Raw genomic sequence first — 10396 nt, forward strand, 5'->3', positions numbered from 1 at the left:
CTATTCACTCTTTAGTTATAAAGAATTTCCAATTTCTACCAAAATAAAAATAAAAATGAATATGTGAATTCAACGTGCATGATTTTCCCCAAGCGTGTTGATCTTGGGCTTGATGTTAATCCATCGGTTGCCGTGAAGCATGGGCAGCAAGCTGTAATCCAAATTTTATTATATCAAATCTAATTATAAAATTTAAAAAAAAATCCTTAAATACGCACTATAAATTCCTCCGTTATATTAAATCTTTAAATAATATGTATTTAAATACTCCATTAATTTTAACCGTTTTATAAAGTTATTATTGTTTTTCTCACATAAAAAATAAAAGTTATTTTCGTTTTCCTATTAAATTATTCCTAAGGGCATTACGTTTTCTGTTTTTTTTTCTTTTCTTTTTTGAGAATGCATTTCGTTTTCTGTTAGTAACCTAAAAGGCATTTACATTTTTGGAATAACCTTAAAAGCAAGTCTTAAAATGTGCCCAATTTGTGTGTACTGTAGTTCCATAATAAATTACAAATGTTATTATAATACATAACTTAAGGATTATTAAATAATAATAAAACTTCCAAATATATTTTATCGACATTCATATAATAATACTTGCATACATGCACATTTTAAAATGTCTCAAATACCCTTTTTTTTTAGAGAAACAAATAAATACCTTTTAATGTGCACTATTAATAACTTGAGATGATCTAAGAGGAGCATCGTTGTTGTTGTTGTTTTTTATTTTTAATTTTAAAGTAACCTAAAAGGCAAGACTTAAATGAGCTGAATTTGTAACTTAGTACCATAATAAATTACAATTCTACTTATAGTACACGACTTACAGAGATTAGTTAAAAAGAAAACAAATTTCCAGTTAAATATATTTCATTCACATTCACATAATAATACATGCATGCACATTTAAAAAAAATCTCACATCAATTATGTCAATTATCTACAAGTAAATACCTTTGAATATTTAGTAATTATAAATGTTCTATATTATAAATTTTTTACTTTAAAATCACTTAATTTTACTTTTTAATATGACAAATTCACTCTAAGGTTAGATTTTTATAAATCCATAAATTTTGTTTTGGAAAAATCCTAGAGCTACAATTACTATAAAAAAGTTTACAAAATGACATGACAATAAATAAGACTAGTGGCATTTTAACAAGATAATAAATGAGTATTTGAATTTTTTCTTGTGATTGATGACACATCAATTTATAAGACCTAAATTTAAATTAGTTTTACCAATAAAAATAGTTGCAAATAACTCCCAAGTCCTCCTCAATGAGAGATACATAATATCTATTTTCTTGTTAGAAATATGAACAGGCAAGCCTAAAACCATAGGAAATGTTTGCATCTTTGCGGTTAGTTAACTTCATTTATGATTTCTCCATATACTTTAAAAATGTTAACTCTATCTTGAATTTCTCCCTCAACTTCTACCTCTATTTTGCTAAGCAACATTTGACCCATGTTATATATTATTTCCCATAAAAACTTTCTTTAAATGAATTATTAACCAGTGTCCTAAGAGCACTCATTAACATTTCTCTATATTATTAACACCCAAAAGGGTCACTTTAAACCATCTATCTTCACTGATTTAGTGTATGAGATGTCCCACTTTGTGCTAGAATAAGTGACAATAACGTATTGAAAATTGGTTCTAGCAAAAAAGTTCAGGAACTTGTCAGTTTCCAAACTGTGTATTTCATACAAATTTCTTTCTTGATTTGTGGGTTGGCAACCCCAGTACCATTTTTATAGGCTTCTTGTGTTAATTTCTTAGGGTATGGACAAAGACTTCAAACAAGTTTGGTAAATTGTAATCATTATTACATAAGAATATAAATAAATATTACAAAAAATATATTAAGTTAGAATGTAATTATTACTATTCAATAGTTTGGTGACCATTTAAGATTAGAACCCTAATTACACTACAAGAAAGAATGTTTATTGCAACAAAAAAAAAAAAAAAAAAAACAATAAACTCCAAATATTTTAATAATAATTTTGATGCAATGATATATATATATATATATATATTTTGTTACAATAAACAATTTACTATTCGAATATCTTGTAAGTATAAGCTATTAATTCATGAAACTTGTTGTAATAGATTGCAAATAATTGAACAAAATAAGTCGGATTAAATTACTCCAATAATATCTTCATTGTAATAGATAATTAATTCATTTTGTCATTACGATTGACTATGAAATAATTTATGCAAAGTTATTACAAGATATATTCATTGCAGTTACGTATTTGTTATTGCAATAGATTGTAAAAGAATTAATATCAAATTATTACAATGGTAACTTCAATGCAATAGCTATTAATTCAAAATTTTTGTTGTAATAGATTGCAAAAACAATTTGTATCAATTTATTGTAACGATTCTTTCATTTTAAGTTATTGCAACAATTTTTCCTTATATATCAAAGCTTCTATTGCAGCTGAAAATTATAAGTTATTGTAACTTATTATTGTTGATGCAATAATTTAACACTTTTAAGTTACTATTGCAACCATTTTAACTTGTAGATGTGATATTTTGTCTAAAACTACTATATACATATTTTGTGTATTAACACTTGATGTAATAGACATTTTTTGACGTAATGAACTCTTGGTACTAAAGCCAAACTGAGCTATTTAACTATCTCATATCTTTAATCTTCTCTCTCTTTCACTTAGACAAACAGATTGAGAAGCTTCTTCTCATCATTCCCAGAGCTAGTCCCATTAGGACCCAGTGAGAGAATGAGAGCAGACGGCTGATAAGGAGTATATGGAAGAGGAGTAGTATATGGAAGAAGAGTCAAAGTACCTCCAGCAAGCACCATGTCCACCGCCTTCTAGCACACGTCCCACTTGCCACGTCCTAGCAATCCCACCACTCTGTCCACTAGGTTCACCATACGCTCACATGCTTCAAGCAATAGGGACGGGAACAAAACTGCAAATAGAACAACAAATACGTAAAAATATAATTGTAGAGAATAATAAGACAAGTCATGAATTATGTGCCAGAATTCATATGCCTTTTTTTTTTTTTTTCAAAGCATTTAAACTCAGGATATGAATTATGTGCCTGCCAAGATTTATGTACAAATTCTTGCTTCTATAATAATGGGATGGACAGTGAGATTGTGGGACAAAGTTTCTCTACAACTTAAATTGGAGGAACTCTCTGCAAACTACATATGCGTCAACACTAGAGAGTGACACGTGTCCTAGCCTAACTGATGCTCAAATTCAAAAATAATGTCGTTAACCTCAGATGTAAGAGCACTTTTTTCTCCTCTTCTACAGACCAATCAGACTTGAAACATCCCTTCTCTCTCCCCTAAATTCTCTCTAGTCTAGTAGCCAAAGCTCCAAACTCACCCCTCATGGCAATATTGTTCTAGCCTCCACTTAAACCCTCCCTTGTCTTTTTGCCAGGTCTTTCCAACCCTCCCTTGCATCATGAGTCTTGCTTAATTAAGGTGTTTTGTTCATGAAGTTCATACTTTAACATAGTATAGTGTGCACAAGTTGCTCATTTTTTAATGGGTCTTCTTTTCTTAATGGAGCCTTAGTTTTGGATATTGGTTTATCTGCTGTCTTGGGTTGTGTGTGATTTCACATGTTATGTTACCATAAAGTGTAAAGTTTGATTTTGAATGAGTCTTGCTTATGGGGTTTTTTTTTTAAAATTTATTTTGGATTGGTGATGGGTTATATTTTGTGGTGGCATTCTGATAATGCTACAGATTAGCAGTAGCATTGATTCAAAGAAGAAGATGTTTCCAATTATTTTAGGTACTTCAATTTTTTTAGTTTGCTAGGATTTTCACTCAGATGGAATTTCTAGTGGACAAGGAATTGTAATTATAAAAATGGTTTCTTTTTTGTGTGATTGTGTGGTTTTTGAAGCATTTATGGACCAATTCAAGATGTGAGGATTCCATACCAGCATAAATGAATGTTTGGATTTGTTACATTTGTTTATCCAGAGACAGTGCAGATGATTTTGGCCGAAGGAAACCCTCATTTTGTTTGTGACTCGCGTGTGCTTGTTAAGCCTTATAAGGAGAAGGGAAAGGTACCAAACAAGTACTACAAAACCTATTTCCAACCCTCCCTCGGTGTGTGTAAAAAAATGCTTAGTTGTGTGCTAAATCCTGCAGACCTAACCACTTGCTAGACATTAGACTCCGAGTTTTGGGGGAGGTCAAGGGAGAAAGTGGAAATAGAAAACCTGTTCTTTAGGTTTTCGGGATGGCAAAGACGAAGGCAATGAAGTTGCTGGGGCCAAAGAATTTGCCGAGGAACATGACAACGTTGGCTTGTGCTTTTGGGGACTCGATCAATTGCAGGCATGATCTCAGCACGCATGTGTCACTGCATCCCTTTCCAAGTACTCTGCAACCATTGCAAGAGAGAGAAGAAGAAGAGTAATTTTAAAGAAGAGTGAGAGAGAGAGAGAGTTAGTGAAGTACAAGTTTTTTTTTTTAGAAACAGTGAAGTACAAGTTGAAGTAGTGAAGAGTTAGGGCATTATATAGAAGAAAGAAATTTAGTGAGAAGGGTGTGGGGCCCATCTAGGTGTTGGAGATGTCGAGGTCGAGGGAAATATCGATACATATCTTCCAAACTTTGAGCAAGACGCTCTTGGTAGCTGCACTTGTCAGTCAGGGGTTCATGGTTTGAACCCTTGACTTGAAAAACAAAATTTTTATATATATTTATATATATAATATTTTTTTTAGACACAATATTGATATAAACCCATATTAGATAAATCAGCTTTCTTTTAAGATGTGGGAGTGGAATCTTTTCTTCTTTTGTCTTTGGGGGATTTTTTTTTTTTTTTTGGAGGGTTTATTATATGGGGTTAAGTGTTAGAGACTAGAGAACAACAAGTTACTAGAGAAAATGTTATTCTTCTTCTATTAAATCTTCTCTTCCAAATGATTTGTGAACAGACGTTCTTGGTTATGTTGCCTCAACATCATTGACTAACTTATTCAATGTCAAATTGAGCTGCAAATATTTTTTGGAGTTGTCAAAGGATTTTAAAAGATTGTAATAGATTACAAAAAAATTAATATCAAATTATTGCAATGGTAACTTCGTTGCAATAAACTATTAATTTGAAATTTTCATTGCAATAGATTGCAAAAACAATTGTTATCAATTTATTGCATCGATTCTTTCATTTAAGTTATTGCAACAATTTTTTCTAATATATTAAAACTTCTATTGCAACTAAAAATTATAATTTATTGCAACTTATTATTGGTGATGCAATAATTTAACACTTTAAAGTTACTATTGCAACCATTTTAACTTGTAGATACGATATTTTATCTAAAACTACTATATACATATTTTGTTGTATTAATACTTGATGTAATAGACATTTTTTGATGTAGTGTTATGTATCCCCAATTTTTTTTTTTTTTTTTTTTGGAGAAAAAAAGAAGAAGGTGGAATGAAATCATTTTTTAAGTCAAACTTCCTAAAATACCCTTATTTTATAAAATTATGTTTACACTTTTTGTGGATCTAGCTTAACATTTTTTTTTCTAAAAAAATAGTGGGCAAGGGATATAGCTTATTATGTATAAATTTTATAATTTTATAATTAATATATGTGTGCTTTGTTTGAAAATGAATAGCTGCATAAAAGTTATACCAGAGAAAATAAATGATACATCTTTTAATTTTAAATTTTTAAATATGAAAGAAAAAATTAAAATTTTTTTTTTGGAACTCACCAATTCTATCTAATTAATTCCAATTTTATAGGTTAATATTGATCACAAAACTGCCACGGACCCAACTATCAATTAATATTGAATAATTAATATTGATGAACTTTTTTTTTGCGAGAGAATTAACATTGATGAAATGGACGTGCAAATTAGAGCTGTATGGGTGCAAATTGATCCACAACCCATAAACTTTGGACAATGGCCAAAAAGCCCACAATAATAAATTTGTTAGAGAGTGGATTAATATTGAACGTTTAACAAGTCAAATGTGAATCACAACGGATTAGTTTAGTGTAGGAATGACTGAGAAGAATAAATTGAAAAGAAAAACACTTCTCGGTCAAATCTAAGAATGGTATGTTCTTATATATATATATATCTCCCAGACTTATACAAATATTCAAATTCTTGGTTACAAAATGGTTTTCTTTCTCATTTTTTATGCCCCCTTTGTAATGGAATCCTTTCCCTTTCATACTCCTACACCTTCTCTCATCTTAGCCTTCCACTTGTTGATCAAATAACTAATCTCCTTGATACTTGTCCCATCAGAACTTTCTTGAAGTCTTTGTGAGCAACTGTAAAGTTAGAAGTCATTGTTCAGGCATCACCTCCACATTAATGCAGCTAGTTAGTTAGGTGCAGAGCATTTAATGTGGTGGTAGCAACTTTCTTCCCAGATATTTCTCAATTCTCTATTGACTCACTTCTCTCTAAAACTTATCCTCCTTCCAAGCATGGTTGTCCACTGCCTAATACTTGTTGGGTGATTGGACTTTAGGCTTCCACTCTGTTTCCCAAGGAGGTTTGTCTCCTCGAACAACATCATCTGCTTGTCGTAACCAGCTCTCGTCCTCGGTTCGATAACCTACTTGCCTTTACTAATACTTGTTTGTCCTCAGGCTCATTGGTGTCCTCAGGTGCGACCCATAACCCCATTCCCTTATCCAAGCCATTTATCCCCACAAGAGCTAACAATCAACTGTCATTTACCATAAAATGGTAATAGGCACCAAAGCAAAGAGAGCAACGCAAATTTATTTTCTTTCCTTTTGAAGATGCGGCAACTAATGGTTTTTTTAGAAAAAAAAATTTAAAAAGTTATTACAGAAGATTAAGGAATAGACATTACAGTGCTTTTGATAAGAAATAATTATTTTTCATGCATTTTAAGGAATAATTATTCATAATGAATGATTATTCATTGTAATTAAAACATAACCAAACAAGAGCTATTTATCCCTTATCCGAGCCATTTATCCCCACAAGAGTTAACAATCAACTATCATTAACCATAAAGTGGTAACAAGCACCAAAGCAAAGAGAGCAACGCAAATTTATTTTCTTTCCTTTTGAAGATGCGGTAACTAATGGTTTTTTTAGAAAAAAATTTTAAAAAGTTATTACAGAAAATTAAGGAATAGACATTACAGTGCTTTTGATAAGAAATAATTATTTTTCATGCATTTTAAAGAATAACTATTCATAATAAATGATTATTCATTGTAATAAAAACATAACCAAACAAGAGCTATTTATCCCTTATCTGAGCCGTTTATCCCCACAAGAGCTAACAATCAACTATCCATTTATCATAAAGTGGTAATAGGCACCAAAGCAAAGAGAGCAACACAAATTTATTTTCTTTCATTTTGAAGATGCAGCAACTAATGGCTTTTTTAGAAAAAAAAATTTTAAAAAGTTATTACAGAAGGTTAAGGAATAGACATTACTGTATTTTTGATAAGAAATAATTATTTTTCATGCATTTTAAAGAATAGCCATTCATAATGAATGATTATTAATTGTAATAAAAATATAACCAAACAACCAAATAGTTATATCATGAGAATATCTATTATTACATTGCAATATTTATTACAGTCTACCAAACATGCTCTTAGAATTAGGTGTCACTTGTTAGTTGTGATGTTCATGCCTCTAAGTTAGTTATCCAATTTACTTAGAGCAATCTCCGTTGATTTTAGTCTTTCTCAGTGGAATATAAAAAGGTGTCTATTCTTCAATTTTGATTGAAAATAATTGACATTCTTGTATTAAGTTTACAGTACAATTGATCATCAATGCTCAAAACCAAGCTGTACTTTGTGGAAGCTTGGCCATTACAACCTTATTATACTTATTAAACGGTGAAGACAATGACAGTGATGATAATGTAAATGAATAATAAAAGAAAATGTGATTTTTTTTTTTTTTTTTTTTTGTCACAAACAGCTAGTTACCTACAGCCTATACCTAAGAAGCTACTCAAATTAAGCCACCATTGTAAGGTACTCCTGTCTGAGGCAACCAATCATCACCCAACAAGAAGTTAGCCACAGTGAAATTAGCAGCTTCCGTAGCATTATTAATTACAGGGTAAGTAGGCCATGAAACTCTGTTTGTAGTGTTTGATCCGGGACCCGTGTTATTATACTCGACATAATGCAATGTGCTTAGTGCAAAATCTCCCTTCCAAGCAATCCAACCAGAAGGGTTTATCAACCTATCCATGAAAGTTTCCATGTAAATTGTCGTAATTCTTCCATGGCCTTCCCAGGTACGTCTGAAAAGTAATATTGCTCCAAGCCAACTCATCAGCAGCTCTAATAGTACAATTATGAATCGAAATACCTGTATTTTGATTCGGATCAGTTCGACTTTGTGCTGTGATGGAATTGAACTGTCCACTCATTGGTAATCGGGGGTAAATGTTACAATTTTGAAAACAACCGCAGCATTACCAAATATGAAATCTACTGTGCCATATATGTCACACTCTCTATAGAATTGCCTGAGAGAATGTGTATATAAGGTGTCTTGGTATGCTTCAAAGCTGCAGCTATAAAATGTAGACATATCAGCCCCATTTCGAACTGTTACTGCTTGGTACTTAATTGCTCCAGCAGTATTGCGGAAAGTTATGTTCACTGCCACAAACCCTGGTGCAACCACAACTGCAATATGAATATCAAAATCCATTAGATCATGCCGAAGTTAAAAAACCAATTACTATAATAGTTGTCTACTACTTACTTCTTATTGTTGGTTCTTGTTTTATTTTAGAACCTTTCAAAATATGATCATCTCTTTAAGTTAGTCAAAATAATCTTATTTAATTTTTTAATCTGCCCCTCCCTCCTTTATTTGAAAAAAAAAAAAACGTTTTTTATTAATTTATTTGAATTTGATTTAAATAGTATAATTAAAAAAATTGTTGTTATTAATAAATTAAATATTATTATCATATAAGGTTACGTTTTCTTAAGGGAAGGCCACATAACTTGAACAATAAATATAATAAGTCTAGCACATTGCTACAAAAAAAAATCGTAAGTATTAAGATGACTTGTTAATTATAATCAAGTAAAATAATAATAGTATCCTTTTTGAATTATGTGAAAATGATGTTATATTAATACAACTTGTTATATCAGCAAATTGTTTTTAAAAAACAACCAATTTTTGCTTAACTCCTAACTACTATGCCTATAACATATTTGTCAAAGAATTAAAAATAAAATAAAATAAAAACCTAGAACATATCATATTCGAATGGCATACCATAGAATTAAAAAAGGGAAATAGTTCTTAGTTCTTACCAAATGTTGCAGAATTGAAGGTTGTGGAACTGTCCACGAAGCTGCGGTTGCCTGTGATAATTGTCTGATCGATACCATCTCCTATCATCATCAAGTTCCTCTTGTTCACGGTAATGGACACATACTCTTCGTACACACCAGCCGTGACATAGATCAAGAAGTACCCATCAGTAGCAGCAGAATTGTTTGGAGCTGCAGAAATAGCGTCATTGATGGTGGTGAAATTTCCACTTCCATCTTGACTCACAGTCGCGATGGCAGACACCACAACCTTATCCACACCCTGTAACTGAATTAGATTTCTCCGACTAACTGACTCGTAAATTGTGCGCGTCCTGTTTGACATTTTTAAGGGTAAGTGTCCATTTTGAAAACCGAGTTGTTTCTTTGTAGGTTTCCATGTGGTGTTTCGCTCTTTCTTAGGCACCCAACCCATGGTAAAAAGAGCCAGAGAGACACTATATAGTTTAGTATTGAAGTTTAAAACAGGATGAGTGAGGCCTTTATTTATGCTCCAAGCTGAAGCTGTCTCTTGCAGACCATCCAAACAAGTTTGCTCATTTGTTAAAATGGCACTAAGCAAGGTTTGGATGTGCTCAGCTTTTCTCCTAGAAAGAGTTTTACTAGTTCTGTTAACAATTTGGAATGTGCTTAAGAGAAAATCCTTGTTGAGTCCAGCTAGTAGCCTGCAATCTTTGAGTGCTTTAATTACTGATTTTGTTAAGGTGGATTTGTGCTTTAGATAGTTGTCTATCATTGTCAAAAACTTGCGGGATTGAGACAAAGATTTTCGGACTGAATACCTGCAATGGTCATAGACATTGGCAGTATGGTTAGGGAGCAGTGTTTTGCAATAGTGAGGATGTGGTGTGGACTGGCAAATTGTTTCTGCTGAGACTAGACGGGTTGGATTGCTATAATTAACAGTATCCTCATAAGATGGAGAGGTAAACAAGGCAAGGATAACGAAACATGAAAATGTAAAGAAAGTGAAGAGCTTTGAAGCCAT

At 31.7% G+C, this 10396-nt stretch overlaps 1 pseudogene; it reads right to left on the minus strand.

Moving 5' to 3' along the window:
- Positions 1–8053: 8053 nt before the first annotated feature.
- On the minus strand, positions 8054–10396 carry LOC112016398 (probable pectinesterase/pectinesterase inhibitor 20; annotated as a pseudogene).

The sequence above is a fragment of the Quercus suber genome, unplaced genomic scaffold, assembly GCF_002906115.3.
Source record: "Quercus suber isolate HL8 unplaced genomic scaffold, Cork oak 2.0 scaffold_451, whole genome shotgun sequence".
Taxonomy (NCBI): Eukaryota; Viridiplantae; Streptophyta; class Magnoliopsida; order Fagales; family Fagaceae; genus Quercus; species Quercus suber.